Source organism: Aulonocara stuartgranti (assembly GCF_965226115.1).
Source record: "Aulonocara stuartgranti genome assembly, chromosome: 15".
NCBI lineage: Eukaryota > Metazoa > Chordata > Actinopteri > Cichliformes > Cichlidae > Aulonocara > Aulonocara stuartgranti.
Genome location: NC_138951.1, coordinates 5,105,167 through 5,124,091, shown reverse-complemented (window position 1 = coordinate 5,124,091; position 18,925 = coordinate 5,105,167). Strand labels below are relative to the sequence as shown.

General features: G+C 41.7%; 1 long non-coding RNA gene across 1 annotated transcript; it reads left to right on the top strand.

Moving 5' to 3' along the window:
• The first annotated feature begins 130 nt into the window (after nucleotides 1-130).
• LOC309688705 lies at nucleotides 131-17,838 on the top strand. The gene is made up of 4 exons (XR_014271149.1): nucleotides 131-219; nucleotides 2,096-2,165; nucleotides 2,320-2,391; nucleotides 17,557-17,838. It is a non-coding gene; the product is annotated as an uncharacterized lncRNA (long non-coding RNA).
• The last annotated feature ends 1,087 nt before the right edge of the window (nucleotides 17,839-18,925 follow it).

Sequence of the window (18,925 nt, the reverse complement as noted above, 5' to 3'; positions counted from 1 at the left end):
ACCTGGATTCTTTTTTGCAACCACCAGGGGGCGATACACGTGGTTGCAAAAAGACTGTAACGCATATAGAAACTGCCCTCTGACCCGCCACTATCGTATATGGCTTCAAAAACATCAAGATGGTGATGGTGAAAATGCTCAACTCTCGTCTGAGACCAGAACTTCACAAACCAATGGGTGACATCACAGGAGCTGCATCTATCTTTTGCACTATGACTGGTAAATGTGGTAAGCTGTAAAAAGGAGCTACATAACATGTGCTTCAAGTTGTCAAACGGCGCCTTTTAAACCAAACATGATCCTATGAATGTAGCCAAGATTTATTTATCCTTTCATTTTTTTTAATTTTTTTTGATTAACCATAACTTAGTGCTTAACAAATAGTAAGCAAAATATTTCATATTGGAAAGTTGGGACCTGAATTTGTGACCTGATCACTGTGAAGGTCCCAGCATACTACTGCATGGTAGTATGTATGTTCTGCATGTAGGTGCTAATATGTTATCTAGCTGTCTAGTACCACTTTGGGGGCACTATCAAAAATATGTGAAACAGCTACAGATTTTATATAAAAGATACACAAACATACAGTCTGTCAGTATGCATACATATAGCTTGCAGATCCTTTCATGTAGCTAACTTTTCAACCAGCAAGTATCCTAAACATAGCATCGTTATCACTGGGCAGTGCACTGATGGCTTCCTAGAATGCACTCACATGCATCCTCCTAAGCCTCTGCAGAATTCCCATAATGCTTTTCTCTCCATAGTTAAGTCTACTGTCCCTTATTTTTGCTCAACTACAACCTTTGAATACATTAAATGCGTACTGAGCTGGCTATTAGGTGGAGAAAGCTGTTTGCTGGTAATGTGTATGGTACAGGTTAAACTTGTAATGGATTTGAATAAGTTTAAAACAGCTGAACAAGGAAGGATAGGGACAGCGAAAGGGTGCCCAACAGCTTGTTTTTACCCCTGGCCCACTAACAGGGATATCTGGCTGTATTCTGTATGTGGTTGTGTGTCAGGGGATGTGGCATAAATGATGGAGGTATAGTTTAGGCGAACAGAGGAATTCTCAGTGGGGGGATTTGTAGGTTTTGATCCCAGCTAATTAATGTGAATCCCTCAATGGGAGTAATGATATCTGTGACTAGGAAGTTTGAAGGGGACTCTCCGGTCTCTGTGTATTTATATATATATATATGTGTGTGTGTGTGTGTGTGTGTGTGTGTGTGTGTTTTCATGCATGTGTACATATGTGTGTGTGGAGGATGTGTGATAATCAAAGGCTCTGAAGTACGTCTCTGTGGACTCAGCTCTCTGCTCTCGAGGAGGCAGGGGGCGTTCAAGCCATTGTTCCATCAATCTCCCCATTAACTACAAACACTGGGAAACTTTAATTAATCTGGAGCCACAGATGATTAATTAACTTTAAGACTTTCCCCTTTTTTTTCCTTTCCTGCTACACATTTCACTAAATCCCCAAGCAGCAAAAAGTGCTAATTTAGCCACATAATTTACAAATCCAATTAAAGCCAATATTAAGGCATCACAATATGCTGTCCTGTGTTCTCTGGTCTTATAAGACTATTCTCTTTTGTGGCTCGACTAGTGGTGAATACCAACACACGTAAGCTGAGCTGACTGTATTAAACAGGGGTTAAGAGTTGTAATAAGTTTGATTATTTTATGGAGTTTATTATGCGGTGTTATCCTGTTAGGGAGGTGACGCTGTGGCAGTGGATTGGTAATCCACACAGTTTTAGTCTCACCAAGCGGTCTCCCGCTCTACCACCACGGACGCAATCCTCACACATCCCAGTTTGAGAGAGGGAGGCCCAGACTGGATGTGGGTGGATGAACGTGTTGACATATGACAGAGAAAGGAACCTAAACGAAATGTGTCGTGACACTAGCTTTTTTCATCTTTTAGTTTCTGTTCTGCTCAGTTTGCTGTTGAATCTTTTTTGTATTTTATGTTATGTTGTTTTTTTAAATGTGTAACGCCTTCCCTCTGATGCTAAATGAATATAGGCCAAACATTTCTGTTTTCAAATATTCCCAAAGTTCCTTCTCTTCCTCCCTGATACAGGCTGCGTGACCAATAACAGCCCTGAGGAGGCATCTCCGTAATTCCCTGTAAATGACAACTAATGAAGATGGTACGTACTCTCATTGCTTTGTGTCTTTGAGGGGGAAGGGTTGTTCGGTTCAGTTAATGCAAACATATGCATCAGTTTTGTTTTATTCAGTCGCCTCATGGCTGGGGAAACTGGGGAAAACTAAATGCTCCTTTTCTCATTTTCTTCTCCTCAGCGACGTCAGCGGTCAGAGACGAGCGCTCTCCTTTTTGGCTGTATCAAGCACATGCTCAATTAGCGTCGCATGGTAGGTGAGAGCCATTTCGAAAACATTTCTCATTACACCTTATCGCAGGGGCACAGAGGGGGGCAACATGAAGCAAATTAGAGGGGTGAATGAGAGTTGGAGAACGAAGGAAGAAGGGAGGGCTGGAGACATCAAAGTGTTCCCACTCTATTTAAATTGAGTGATCTTGTGTGAAAGATCCCCACTACATAAAGATTAACCCCATCCTCCCTCCCACACACACACACACGGGGCTAATATCTCACACCCACATACCCTTGGATTTATGTGTCAAGGGTTAATAACTACGGGGATGAGGACACTGGGGGGTATGTGTGGGGCGTTCCTGCAGATGCACGTGTGTGTTCACTTATATGTGGAATCTGCATTTGTATGAATTATTGGAGCAGGGGAGACGGGACAAGAAGCGGGCAGCAGAGGTGGGGATCGCACAGTGAGTGCGAGAGAGGCTCAGTTTCATCTTAGACCAAGAGACTGACGTGCTACAAATCCCACCAGTAGCACCACCAAACAGACCTGCCAGCACTCCTCAGGAAACCACTGACACACACACACACACACACACACACACACACACACACACACACAAACACACGCAGAGGCGGAGAACTGATGTGTTGCTTGTTTTCTTCCAGTTTCATCATGTACGTCAGCTTTTCATTACCCCGTTAAATATAAGTTCCAGGGACGTGTAAAGTGAGTGCAGAGACTCACTGAAGCTCCTCTGGTGTTGCATTTGCAGCACAAATGTTTTAATGTCTGTTTTTCCTTTTGTTTGCCACACGCCTGCACGTGTGTGGGTTTTTTAGTGTTTGTGCATGCATGTGTGTGGATTTGTTCCTCTACCTGTTTGTGCCTGGTGTCTTTTAGTATATAAAAAAATGTGTGTGTGAGAATCCTGTCTTCCCCACGCTGTGTATGTGCGTGTGTGTGTGTCTGCTCAATCCCACCCAGTGGATTAGTGACGTCAGAGGAGCTCACCCTCTCCCTCTGATAAGGGGCGTGCGCCGCTGCCGCCCGCTCCCTGCTCCCCGTGCTCAATTTCAGATAGTGCTAATGGAATCTGTCCCGCGCGATTGTAATGCGAGTGAGACTCATTTTCCACGGAGCTTGGAGCTGTCAGCTTGGCAGGACAGTGAAGAGGAGGGGATGTTGGGAAGGAGGAAGGGAGAACCAAGGAAGTGAGAGGGCTGATGGGAGGATGAGGAAGGAGAGGATGATGAGGAGAGTGTGTGTGTGTGTGTGTGTGTGTGTGTGTGTGTGGCTGACATGTGTTTTGGTAGGCCTCTTCCTTCTTGTCAAAAAGCTGTTGTCTAGCTTCCCCCACGCTACTCATTATGGTGCATGCCTATACACACAAAGACACACATTTCCAGATTAACGTCTTGTGATTTAGGTGTTTTTTGGTTAAATTGCAAGTTGCTAAAATGGGTGTTCACTTAATGCTTTTCTAGCATTATGGAACACCAAAAATGGGATCCCGGGAAAGTGGAGAAATTTTAGAGACATTACTTTGCTGTAAGTATTTCCCATGAAAAGTATTCACAGAGACGTCTTTGGAGAGTATTACACTAGATTATGTACTGCAAACTAACCTGTTTATCCTGGACAAAACTACCCAGTACTTTCATGCAACACTTGAATAACACAAAGTTGATATACTTAGTTTGTTTTGCAGGATGTTTCACAAAATGGAAATACATAATTTATCAAAACACATCGTGTACAAATCCAATATGTCATATGATGACATTTCATGTAACCTTTAAATCTGCAGTTTATCAGGTGTCGCTGAGCAGTCCTTAAATTTAATTATAACCTGTCTTCTTTCTCTCCTGTCTCGTCTGCCTTCCTACAGCTTAAAGAAGCAAGTCTGAAAATGTAAGGAATAGAAAGTACAGATATTTGTTTAAGTAAAAAGTTATCAGAAGAAAAAACTGAAAATTCTACCTAAGTACAGTAACAAAGTATTTATACTTAATTACTTTCCACTTCTGTTGCTTTCCATGTGAACCAGTTACTTGCACGCTAATCTTACTTAGCACTCAAAGTGCTTTTAGACTACAAACAACCCCCATATTCAGCAATTCATACACATGTTAAATAAATTCAGTCACATGTCCATGCAGTGGTTTGTTCTATGCCTTTTAAAGTTATAGCGTATAACATCTCACTACTAGCTGCCAGTCCACTGTTATTACGTGTCCCCATCTATTGACTCTGGAGGAGATTTGTGAAAAGAGTCTGACTTGATAGTGAGGTGGGTTGTTGAGGATATCCTGAATTTTTCTCTCAGTAAGCTTTGCCGTTTTTGCTGCTGTTAGCTTCCGTTAGCCACTCCTAGCCTCGATTAGCTGATGTTAACCAGTATTAGTAAGAGTGTCTTTGAAATGGATCTGACAGTGTTGGACACACACTTAGTGAATAAGCTCTCATATGATGTGAGAATGTAATCTAACTATGTATCAGAGACACTCAAGCCAACATTAGCTAGCATAATGTTGGCTTATAACCCGCTGTTGTAGTTGGTTCTTGCCAGCTGTCTGGAGACAGGACGGTTGCATGTCTAATCTGCAGACAATAAGTAATAAGTAAACTGTACCTCCAAAAGTTGATTCTGTTCATCTGGACGTAGCGTTTTGTGGGAGAAACGTTTTGTCACTCATCCAAGCGACGTCTTCAGTCTCAGCTGACTGCAGGTTTCCCCAAATCTTATAAACACTACATTTGCATAATGACTGAAACGAGCCCACTGAAGGAACAATGGGCTGGGAGGTCAGTTCCTTAATCGTAATTATGCAAATTCTCATGACCACTGATCAACAACCGCTGACCAAAACCCACTGATCAAAGACCACTGATCAATGGCCATGAGTCCCATTCACAGAGAGTTGGGGAATGGCTGCAATCACAGCATTGTAAGATGGCGAAAGATATACCCTTAGGCCCCCTCCTCGATTCAGAGATGGTCTTTCCCTTTTCACGTAAATGGCCTCCTTGACTCTCCCCTCAAACCAGCGTTCCTCCCTGTCCAGGATGTATACATCCTCATCCTTGAAAGAGTGTCCACTGGCCTGTAGGTGTAAATAGACTGCCGAGTCCTGGCCTGACGAGGTAGCTCTTCTGTGTTGTGCCATCCGCTTCGCCAGAGGTTGTTTGGTTTCCCCGATGTATAAATCCTGGCAATCCTCCTGGCACAGCGTACACTATGTTGCTCTGTTTGTGTCGGGGGACCCGATCCTTGGGGTGGACCAATTTTTGGCGCAGCGTGTTTTGGGGTTTAAAAGCCACAGAGACCCGGTGTTTAGAAAAAATGCATCTCAACTGCTCCGATACTCCTGACACATATGGGATCACTAGAGGTTTTCGCTTGGGCAGCGGTTGTCCTTCTCTCCCGGATTGGCTGGAGCTTTCTTTAGGTGCCTTTCCAGCTTTGACAAACGTCCAGCTGGGATAACCACATTTACTCAGGGCCTTCTTGATGTGCTGTTCTTCTGCCTCCCTGGCCGCTGTGTCAGTGGGGATGGTGTTCGCTCTGTGTTGTAGCGTCCTGATGACACCCAGTTTGTGCTCCAGTGGATGATGAGAGTCAAACCTTAAATACTGATCCGTATGTGTAGGTTTATGGCACACGTCAGCTTTTAGATGTCCCCCATACTGATGGAAATCTCACAGTCTAAGAAGGCTAACCTGCCACTTTTCATATCCTCCCTGGTGACGTCCAGATGAACAGAATCAACTTTTGGAGATTTACTTTCCTGGATGATTGAGAATACATCAAGAAGTAAACTGTACCTTCAAACACTATAATGTTCAATGACACACACACTCAAACTCTGCCCTTGTACTCCATATGTTGCCCAAGGACACTTTGACTAGGATAAATGGAATCAAACCTGTGACCTCTCCATTAGTATACAACCCACTCTACCTCTCTTAGGAATGAAAAAGCTTCTGTAGCCAAAGCTCTTGCCCCTTTCATACAGATCAAAATTCACTTCAAAAGAAATTCCACTCATTGCACTGCAGGAAGCAGAAATTTCAGATAAATGCAGCCCAAACTGAAACCTGATCTCTCTGAATGGTTAAACACTGTGAGAGATGAGCGAGAAAATACGTTTGAACTGGCTACTGAGTGTGGGTTGGCTTCATTATACACACTTTGAAAATAAGAAAAAAAATGGCAATGTTTACGAGCAGCATGGTTTTAAAAAATAGTACCTGGGGAAAAAATCTATAGTAAGATTTTTTTTTAAATTATTTGTTCATTTATTTATTTATAAAAAAGAAAAAAAATGACACAGAATTATTCATTATTAGTTTTATTCTTGACCACAAATTTCCCAGCTGTCATGGTCCCTGTGCCTCTCTGGCTTGCTCATGTTGGCCACAAGTTTGTTCTGTTTTTTCTCCTGCTTGCCTGGGTGGAGCTCATTGTGGGCTCTCACCCTTGGCCCACGCGCCAGCAGTGATTACAACACCTGTTGCTGATCAGGCAGCGTCCCTCTGGCCTATTTAACGCTGCGGCACAGAGTAGTCGGCGCTGGAACGTTGAACCTCCCGTGTTCGTGCTCTCAGCTCTCTTTCTGAAAGAAACTCTCTCGGTGCTGTGTGGTGTTTTGATCTAATCGGTCTCTCTGGAACTTGTGGCGGACCCAGACCTGTGATCCCCGTGTGTGTGTGTGTTAACATAAGTGGAAATTTGAGCGAGAGTGGCCTTGGAGAAGCGAGCGAGCGTGAGGAGTTTGGGCTGAGTGGAGAGCGAGTGTGGATTCCCTCCCCTGGAGCCCTGAACCCCTGCCTCATTCACTGAATATACACATCACTGTGGTTTTCCTTCTGTGTTAAAAAATTGTCAACCTTTTGCTTACCAGCACGCAGTCTGCACTTGGATCCATCTGTTAGCCGTGACACCAGCAGTGGATATTTTGATTGATACCACAGATGTCCAAGAATTATCGAAATCTCGATGTGCTTCAAACAACAGCCTGCAGATGGCAGCGTTTGCCTGATGAACTGTCCAGTGCACACTGACCAGTTCTCATCTCTGGCTGCAATTCGGGTGATGCTTCTCACTTTTCTGCCTCACCATATCATTTACTAAAACATCTCTCTCATGTTCATTTTGGCTTCCAGTTTCAAAATATTTGTTTTCTGATGTTCGGATGTGCTGCTCTCTTCCCTCGTCTCTGCTCTGTCGGAGTTACATTACTCACTTTTCTGATGAAGTGCGCCAACTGAAGCGAGGCCTGAAATTAAGGCAAAGAAATTAATTAGATTAAGTTAGAGTTCATTCGGTCCAGGCCATGCACGTCATGCTGTGATGCTCACTCTCAGTGTTGGTATGTTCAGTGAAGGGGAGGGAAGGAAAGGAAATACCAATTTGACAGCATTTCAGGGATTACAGCGGTGGAGGGCATCTTTAATCTGGGACAGACTGTAGCATTTGTCTGCACTTAAAACTGCCATCAGTCCAGTCTTCATCTATTGGCCTGTCACCCAGTCCCATGCAGTTTAAAAACACACTCTCACACACACACTGCTGGAGCTGATTAGACTCTGTAAAATAAATAAGCAGCAACCTAAATCTCACAGCCAGAGCTTTACACAGCGAGGGCCCCCATTACTGAAACTCTGGCCTAAGAGTTTAGTGCCAGCAGACTCTCCTTCTCCAGTGATGGAAGACCGTTTCAGTTCTATGAAATGTCCAGTGCATATTTAGATTATTTTGAGCCAAACACTTTTCAGACCTTTGCAGTTTTTCCTCATGCGACTGCAAAGCTAAAAATGTCTAATGGACTCCAGTAGAGAGTCGCACAAAGAGCACAACAGGACATATATGCTTCTGCACATACACAAGCATTGTTGCACGCATGCAAAAGAGCATATGCTTAATCACCACTAGCGTTTCCCAGGAAATAAAAAAAAAAAGAAGAAGCCTTGGCGGATTAAATCCTTTTCGAGCCGAACATTAGAGAAGTGCAAAGTTCAGCTCTCAGAGAAAAAAGGCAAATCATTATCTGCCAGAGCGAGAGAGGGAGAATCAGAGGTTGAAGGCGGCAAACTGTGATACTGAGGAAGAAAGGCGTCACGTTGAGAGGAAGACAGACTGATAAAAGAACGGAGCCATCGGCAGAGGAAGAGAGAAAGGGCCCCACAAATTGGCAAAGGGAAGTCAGGGTCTCTCTCTGCTTTGCATTTCATTTACATGGCTGGCCGTATCGACCAATCGGATTGGGAGAAGAGCCCGAGGCTTAGGAAGGCGAATAAAGACTCCAAATGCCTTCACTGCTCTCATCCCTCTCTCTCATAATACCCTGTCTGCCCTTCTTTTCTCTCGCTCCCTCTCTTTTCTCTCCTCACTGTCATAATACCCTTTCTCTCCCTATTCTCTTCTCTCTGGCTGGTACTATAAGTAGACCCTGCCTGATGTGATAGTGGGGTGAGGATGGAGAGGAGAGGTGAGGAGGAGAAAGGGAGGGCTGGAGAAATTACTTTTTCTGCCACCCACTGAAAGTAAAAAGCAATACTGTGTAAGTGTGTTCTTGCCTTTACGGATGTATTTGCAGGGACACGTGCACACGTGGAGCGTTTTTGTTCTTCCAAATACAAACCACACTCAAGCCGGAGATTACGTTTTGGTTTTTTTTTGTTGTTGTTCTTTTTGATTGTTGGGGTTTTGTGTGTGTGTGTGTGTGTGTGTGTGTGTGTGTGTGTGTGTGTGTGTGTGTGTGTGTGTGTGTGTGTGTGTGTGTGTGTGTGTGTGGTTGTCCTGTGGAACTCGCAAGCACAATGTAATGCCAGCAGAGCATGCAAGGGCACGCTCTCAGTACATGTTAATTGATTAATACGTGCTCTATAATTATTGGGAATAATATGGTGTAATTGCACGCTAAACATCAATGATAATTAGTGTAATACTGATAAGCAGACATGCGACTTTTTTGATGTGCATTTGATGTTTCATACATGCACAGACACACACACACATACACAAGCACATTATAATGATATACGTCTCATTTAACTCATTTCAATAATGGCATGTAGACAGCCACATTAGAGAAATGCACAAATGGCCCAGGACTCATGCAACCATGTAACACACACACACACACACACGCACACACATAATCCTTGAGGGTACAATTTTATGATGGATTATGACTTGAATAGTATACCACCCATCTGTGCACGACCGAGCCTCCATCCCTTAGTCAAATGAAGAATTTGGGGAAAGAGTTGGAGGATGAGACGGGAACTTTTTCACCTCTTATGCAGATAACAACTATATCCACCACTTTATTGCAGCAAATTCAGATGCTCACTTTATGAAGTGGTGAAACAGCATTGTGATGTATTTGGGCAGAAGCTGCGATTCCTCACTGTAAATATCCACAAGTAACCAGTCAGAATCATTGTAGCAGAAGTAAAGGAATATTCACAATTGTCTGCTTATTGTATACAATTTAACCAAATAGTCAGCACATGAAGACATGATTGTAATAGAACTGATCAAATTAAAAATGTAGCTCAATGTAGAAAAAAGTCTTCTTGTAATTTCCAGATCAATTGCATGAACGATGTTATGAAAGAAACACGTGAACATCCTCACCTTTTCACTACGCCCTCTTTCATGTTTCCAAAACGACCCTGTGAGCTGGATTGGAGTCTTTGCTTGGCTTATTATGGTCCCCGCACTTTATGTTTGATACCCCTGATTAATTGAGTTTGTATCCGGGAATGGTAAATGAGGAAAGATATTACCTGGCTCAATAAGGCTAGAAAAAAACAAAAGAAAACTAGGAGCGGCCTTATGTCTCCTGTCTTTAATCTGCTGGAACACCTTACCAGTTTTCTAAAGAGGAAGTCAGAGAAACAAAAATCTGTAATGCAAACGATCATCTGAGAAGAATGGGACAACCTGTTTGCAAATACTGGTATGCTTGCAAGCACGGTCAAGCAAAATTATAAGTAGAAAAATACATTATTATAATGGAATCTAACCAGTGAAGGGGAACCAACTTTTATTGCAGTTGGTTCTTAAAAATGGAGCTTTTATGATAGTTTTAATTAGTCAGACATCGTTAATTTTCACATTAATTGGCTCCATTCTTTGTGGGCTTTGGCTGAAATAAATGAAATTCCAGAGAATGACAGCATTTTATAACATTTAGGTAAAAATAGATCAGGTTACACCCCTAGTGAATATTGCTGTTCATAGTGTCGGTCCTCGGGAAATCACCAGAATAGGTCTCGTGAGTTTGGGGGATTTTTTTCTCGGAAAAATATGAACTTGAATTGAATTTCAGCATAGCTATGGCCTTTTTTTTTAACCATTTTTTTTTTTTAATTTTATAGAACAATCTGCAGTGTCATCAAAGTGCATTTTCCCATTCTTGAAAATAACGTAGACGCATACTAGAGCTACTAGTCACTGTCAAACATCAGCAGGACCCCACATTAACACATGTGTTTTGCCTATCTTCTTACCATTTCCAAAGAAAAACAGTAGTGAATCAGTTATGCCAACAAGACCCCTTCAAAAAAATATTGCATATCTTGAAAATATTAATTGTTTCATAATGTGGTTGAAAATTAGTTAAATTTCATTGGTTGTATGTTCGTTACACATAAAATGAAATTTTGCTTTATTTTTGATGATAATAGGTGAAAATCATAAATCCAGTATCTCTTATTATTAGGATATTTCTTTAGAACAATTTTTAAAAGGATTTACATTACAGAAACATTTCACTTCTCAAAGTATGGCCATTTATGTGCTCAGTATTTGGCTGGTGATCCTTTAGAATGAATTACTGCATCAGTGCAGTGTGGCATGAAGCCAGTCAGGTTGTGGCTCTGCTGAGGTGTTACTGAAGCCCTGGATGCTGCGATAAAGGCGTTAGGGTTGCTGTATTTTGGGGTTGGGTGTTTCTCATCCTCCTCTTAACAATAACATAAAAGAATGGTGGGCCAACCACTATCAACGCAAGCAGATAACATAGCATCACAAATCATCACAGACTGCAGAAATGTCACACTTCACACCCTCCAGACTCCAGGATGTTGATTTCTGAAAGAAATAAACAAATTTACTTAAATCTAAAAAACCTCGGACCACTGAGCAACAGCTCACTTCTTTTTCTCATTAGCCTAAGTAAGACACTTCGGTTCAGGAGTGGCTTCACATTAGGACTGTGATAGTTAGTAACCCCTTTCCTGTGCATGGTGGCACAATGCACTCGGTTGTCAGTGCATTAAATGCACTCGGTCCACTCCTTGAATCTAGTTTTCTACTTAAGGCTGCGGCCCTTCCTGCTGTTTGCGCATGATGTTCTGTGCCTTAGCCTCCTTGTGAAGGTTGACGATGATCGTCATTTGGACAACAGTCAAGCCAGCAGTCTTCTCCCAGGAGTGTGGTTTCTTGTGCTGAAGTAGACTAAACCATATTTATGCTGTATGAACAGCAGTCTGCTTTCAAACCGCTGTTTGAAGTTTGAAGTAAAATGCTTCATCACTGCCACCTCCCTAATCTGTAGTAAAACCTCGAGTCATAATCATTCATCATCTACATCATCTTCTTTCTTCTTCTCTTTCTCTCTGTCACGGACACACACACACACTTCCCCTTCATTGCCGTTAATCATTAATAACAATACCTTATTTGTCGGGGAGAAATGTTTACAATGAGATCCCCTCCTCCGGCACCCCAGTATGTCAGTGTGCCACCAATTACTGAGCACAAACTGAATGAGGTCATAACAGGATGGGGTCATTAGCAAAACAAACCAGCCACCCCCATGGGGGAAACAAGAGGCAAGGCAGAGAGGGAAGACAGTGGAAGAGCACCCCCCCCTTCAATCCCACCGTGATTGAATTTGCACACAAGCACGAGCCCAGTGGCGCTTTAATAGCCCGCCTCTTCTTTTTTACCGCCATAAAAAAAAGAGCGACAAGGTCAATTTTGTTAAATGTCCTTGAGCGCTCGGGGTACCGATAATTTTTGCGCAGTTCATCTTTTTGGCTGCATGTCAGGATCTTGGCATCCATTTACATCACCTTCCAGTAATTTGTGTGATAGGTTTAGTCCACACATGTCATTAAAATATACTTAAATGCCACTAAAGCAGTGAATTACATCATGCATACAAAAGCAAGTGATGGCAGTTGAATTTACATGCAAGCAACTGATGGCCACTTCTGGGCTTCTGGCTGATTTTTGCAGTTTGGTTTCTCTTTATTACGTCACTAGTGACAGTTTTTCATTCATGTGCATGTTTTTCTAAATCATAACGCTGAAAGTACCTTAACACCAACCACCTTTAATAAGCCATCATAATATGTCTGTCATGATGCAATAAAGCTCAAACTTTTTTGAGATTCTGTCTTCGTTACTGGGCAAGTTGTTGGTTATTTTATGTTGCACTTGCATGGTATTGCAGGACTCAGATTTGACAGAACGTTTAAATTTGATACAGCAGAGGTTTAGCTATTCTAAGGTTGCTGACAAAACTTTAGAGAGACCCGAGACACACTGCCAACAGATTCCTTTGGTCTCGTTAAGCACTGAAGATGTGAAAGAGCTGGTAGTGAACGCATCAGGCTACAACTAAAAAGGCATTGTTCATATGGGAAAAGGCCTTCTGAGTAAACTTTCAGTGGCTTTTTTGATGTATGCGGTCCTCAGACAACACGGATAAACTGCTTATGGTGCTTATGTGTTGTTATTCACAGTGATGTTGTGTTTGGGCACTTTTCTTGGCTGGGATTGTCTGATGGTTTCTCCTTGTTGACCCTGCAAAGAAAAGCAGGACAGTCGATATACTGTGGGTCATAACAGATGTGGTAAAACATTGTTAAAAGCCACCAAAGTTCAGCAGTTGGCGCCATAAGCCTCCAACAGACACATAGAATAAATGAATCAGTAGGCATCAGTCAACGTATTCATGCTGTAAATGTTATCTTCCATATCACGTTCAGCATTACCATACCACAAACGATGAAAATATTGAAGTTGCTGAAAGCAATTAGCAGTGATACTGTCTGGTGTGTGTGTGTGTGTGTGTCCTTTGTTAGCTGGAGGCATATTTGTGTTTGCGTATCTCCATTGTGACGCATGTAATCCGAATGCTCTCAAATCCAGAGCAGGTGGCCAGGCGTTTGGCGGCCGTGGGGGCACGCAGGGGGCACGCTCCTCCTGCTCTCTCTCACACACACAAACACACACACGAACGATCCACAAACGTAACACATATACAGTCGCTCTGTACTGTGTGCTTTTTATATCACCTCAGGGTAGAGGAAACCTATAGAAACACACCTGCATCGGTCACCTTATACCTAGTGGCCACAAATACATCCACACACACACACACACCCCATTGGATGTTTTTTAAGGGGTGAGAGACCTCTGTGGGAAAGCACGTGCCAGCATTTCCTGTCGAGCCCTCCCTGGCCACCTCCTGCTTGTGTAGGGAGAACAGACACGCTCATCTCCAGGAGCTCTCTTGACGCCCTGAACAGGTGAGCCGAGTCAGGGCGGGGCAGGGAGTGAGGCATCTGTCAGCAAACTGTGCATCCTTCCTCCTTTACTGTCATAGTGTGCCACTTTGTTGAGATGACTTTTACTGATATCAGCAGGACCTTTTTTTTATTTATTTGTCAAATGAAGTTTGTCTTAAACGGTTTGTTTAAATAAGTTGGTTCATTCATCACCTCATGTTTAACTGTTGTATTTTTAACTGGTAACATGAAATCTCTTTGAGGTGTATTTCAGTCACAAGTTTACTTTAAACTAATTTATTCGAGTTAACTGATATAATCAAAATGATGTGCATTCATAAATGGAATACTGCAAAGGACTGGTAAACATATCATGGTATACCAGTATATGACAGCCTCCCCACAACCCCAAATTGGGAATGCAGTTAGGAAGATGGATGGATGGATGGATGGATGGATGGATGGATGCCAGTTTCCATCGAACTTTTTGCGTATGCACTCACCTGGCCTCCTCTTCACTGGCATTTCCGTGTGCTCTACAGTAACTTCCTTGACGGAGCTTCATTCATTCATCTGTTTGCATCAAACGCTTTTAGCTGCAGCTCATGGATGTAAATTTGTCCATTAAATGCATATAATCTGTCATTAAAACATCTCTTTTTTCCTCTTATAAGGAGATTTATGTTTTTTTCCAGCTAATGGTCTGTGTCCATGAGCGCAGAAGTGCTTTGTTGGCTGGATGTCCACGGTGGACATAATCCATGGTGGTGTGTGCTAAAGCCACATGGATGCTTTGAAAACAAACAAACAAAAAAAAGAAAGAAAGAACGAAATATTAGCTCGGCATTACTTTAATGTATAGCACTAAATCTCTAATGGCAATTCATTCCTTTACATATGCTGGATTTTCTTTAAACCTGTAATCAGCTTTGTGTTTTATGTGTGTTTTTATGGTGCTGTGTTTCATGGAATGACATGTCGCAGCGTTATGAATGTTTCTGGCTCACATGTGTAACACTGGCCATATGGTGGAGACTCCCAGCTCAGGCCAAATGCCAACACTACATATTTTGCTAACATTTTTTTGCATTTTGTATCAGACTCAGGTCTCGAAAATCAGTTAATTCTGCATAAATTGAGTTATCATAGGGTCAGATTGATGTACAGATGTATCTGATAGATTTCTGTTTTTTATTTATTTATTTTACAGGATTCCTTTAAAATGAGTTTCTTACTCTGGATGGTTTGAAAAGATGAAAAAAATCATCAAAAAAAAAAGCCTGTTTGCATGCAGAAATACATAGATTTCAGTATGACAGTGGACAACACCGCTGCTCACAAAGCAGTGAAAATAAATGCTTGTTTGTAAAAGTAATTCAAGGAGACGGCGTCAAATTAGAAACCTGCACAGAGAGGGCCCCGATTAAAATACCAAAACAGCATCAACAGAAGGTGAAAGCAGCTATTAATATTAGAACGACACTCAGGAGGTCCGGTAGGCGTGCATTTTATCCAGCAAATTTTGTCATAAACTGGAAAAAAGCCAAATAAGCATACTGATTATGAGGGAGGGCACTTATGCGTAGGTGGGCAGCAGTGTGTTATTGGCAGCATCTGCTCGTGTCCCTGTTAACTGTGAGGAACATGAATGGCATCTTCAGAAAACGTATAGAAAAATGTGTTAAGTAAACTAAAATAGGGCAAAAACAAGGATGTTACACCAATGTGAAATCCACTGAATGTATTTAAATAAAGTTGCTTGATGTGAAGTTGCTGACGAATTCCATTTAAGGCTGCTTTGTGCTTCTACTTCAGCCTTTTTTAAGGGGGAGCTGTCAAACCGTATTATATTTATTTAACAGCTATGGTTACAAGTTACTTTTAAGATTAAGATTTTAAACTAAAAAAAATACAGTGAGTGCATTAAACACCTTTTTGGCTTTCAGCTGACAACCATTGTCAAACTTATGATACCTTTAAGAGCAGCCTTTCTCCTTTTTCTTCTTCTGTGGTTTTATAGGCAGCTTAAAGAGTTAAAAACTGTCCAGTTTTATTTTTCTCTGACCCTTAAATCGCTTCTTGGATTTATTCTAGATTAAATCTAAACTGTATATATATAGTGTGCTGTAACCTATCTCTACTTTAGCCCTCTATAGTGTTAAACAGCAGTATTAACTGTCTAATCATGGTAAATTAACAATCATAGAGGTCACATTCTGCAGAACAAGCTCACATTTTGCTCAAAACACTTATAATGTTCTTTAACGCTCTTCTGGTAAAGTCTTTTTATTGTTGTGGCAGTATGATGGCTGAAGTGCAGAGTCAAAGCACCACTGCTGAGCTTTTTTCTAGCAGGAACAACAGCGGCATTTACAGTTAAAGCAGCTCATGAGACAGTAGCAGCGAGCATTTACACCAGAATGACACGAGGTGCAAATGAAAGCAAATTTAAAACGAGGTCTGCTTTAAAGTGAGCTCCTAGTTGAGTGTTCTGCCACGCTTTAAGTCCCATTAAAGCAACACATGGCGACATTTAGCGTGTGTGCATCCGATAGAATTTAGTCTAATCTTATCAAATTGTGTAATCCATGAGATGAAATCACTCTAAACGTTACATGGATTAACGTGGATAGAAAAGGTCATGAAGTGTTAACACTCTTTTAGTACTTTTTGAACCATTTAGCATATTTCTCAACCGCCAGTCTGACGACAGCACAGAGACACTATTGTTTCATTCATTTAAATGAGATTCCATGAGTGCTGTTGTTGCGGATGAATTATGTATGTGTTGCTGTGCTGATATGTGATAGACATTGCCTCCCTGGGAATGTAGGACACATACTTATGCATAACAATAGTTTTCGGTTATGTTCTCACCGACTGGCCATTCATCTCGAAAAATATTCTTTTCTTTTTACGAGAAAGTCTGTTCAGTTCATCGTGTGCTTACATTATTTGTCGTAGAAGGAAGCAGGTCCATATCTCAAAACAGACGGTTACTGTATTCAAATGTAGAGGAGGGTCGCCCCAATATCTTTACTGGCTACTTTATTGTTGTATGTCATACGTCTGCCAGGAACACCCTGCAGCTGCACTGGAGGTTTAAAATCAATCAGACAGGCCACTTTTGATAAACTGAACATCGTTTTTTAATATTTAGTGTTATAATATTTCTCTTTACAGTCTGCAAGGGGCATTTAGGTCTGTTACCAAGAGGGGTCAATCAAAATAGCACATCTTTTTTATGCATGTGCTAATGAACTGATACAGACTCTGTCATGACCAGATGGATACATAGATAGACCACCTTTATATCATCATCATCATCATCATCATCATCATCATCGGTGTCTTCTTTCTTTTTTTTACAGTGTGTGTAATTACACTGTTATAATAAAATAATATCCACTCTGCTCTTTACTTAACCTAAAGTAAACTGATATAGTACCAAATAGGCTACGTTATTGGTCAATTAAAAAAATAAATAAAAGTCTGTAATGACGTCAGTGTCTCAGAAAGCTAATGAAATTGGAACTTTTTTCCTCTCATGTGAAATTTATGTGATATCCTGTTAAATAAGCCCGTATTCCTAAAAGTGTGTTGTGGCACTTCAGGCTACTTTTGTGTCCTTCTCTCGTTACGTTTTGTCACCATCAACAGGAGTTAATTGTTGTTTGTGTGCCCGCTCCGTCGCCGCTGTGAAGTAGGATCGAGACGCACGTCCACTCGGATCTTCTCTTCGCCGGCGGGGAAACCCGGAAATCCCTGGCCGAGAGGAAGTGGTGCCGCTTGGGGAAAGCCCTGCCTCGGGGCGAGGGTCGACAAAATGTGCGGGCTTCTCAGCCAAGAAGAGGCTCTTTTTATTATTATTATTCTTGAACATCCTCAAATGCGATGAGAGGATTAATGAAGCGCGTCTGCCTGGCCCATACGTCCTCTTTAGTGCCGTTTGTGCGTAATTAAAACCGAATGGATACTCTGCCCCCCCTCCCGGTTGCCCCCCTCGCTGCAGGAAGACCGACTTACTGCTTTTTTGCTAACATTTATTATAAAACCTGTTGGAGTTTTGACACTGTTGTGACCGATAAAAATAAAAATCCAGACTGCAATTTATTAGGAACAGGTTTTTGCACTGATTTGTATTGTTTGTTTGTTTTTATCCGAGAACTGATCAGGAGCTCAACTCTTTATAGATACGTGGATTGAATTATATTGAGACCTCAGTTTCGGGTTTTTTCTCCATCAATTATAGTCAACATTTCTCATATTATGATTTGTCCCTATTCATATAAATAATTTTATTCTTCCTCAACTCATCATTTCCCAGCTGTTCTACATTTTTAATAATATCTATTATTTATCTTACGAATGTCGTCTGCATTTAGGTTTTAGAGCCTGTGCTAATTTCAAGCCTTTTCTCTTTACAAACGATCTGATTAAAACACAGAAGCTTTAAAGTGTTACAGGTATTTAAAATAAATAGATAAGAGCGCTCAAAAGGCTGCAGTCACATTTGTTCCTCTGCGGAAGCATAATTGCGCATCAATTAGTGCTAATTGGGGGTCAACTGAATAATACAAAACCCTTCAGTGGCAGCAAAAAGCCACAGATTTCAATGAACGTTCTGACATCTCATGTCACATCCTAATTAGAGGAGTGACATCAGCCTTCCTATGATTTAATCCACGCACGGGCTCTCTCTTCCTTAAACCCCAAAGCGGCTGGCCATAGGTTTAAGACCACTATACACAAACCCATATGTCAGCAACTGCACATGATGCTGGCTGTGATAACACCGTACTGAGAGTGAATACTTCATCAGGGACCAAGGAAAGCATAAAAGCGTTTGTGGGTAAATATGATTTTCGAAATGAGTCATGTGTGCTCTCTAAATAGTCTTTAAAGAAAAGCCTCCAGAGTTTGGGCCTACAACATATTCAATTAGAGAAAACTACTTTTCCCCTTTTTCTTCATTTCTAAGGAAGGGGAGCGTTTTATTGTGTTATTTGTTTTTGCACTGGCGTTTCAG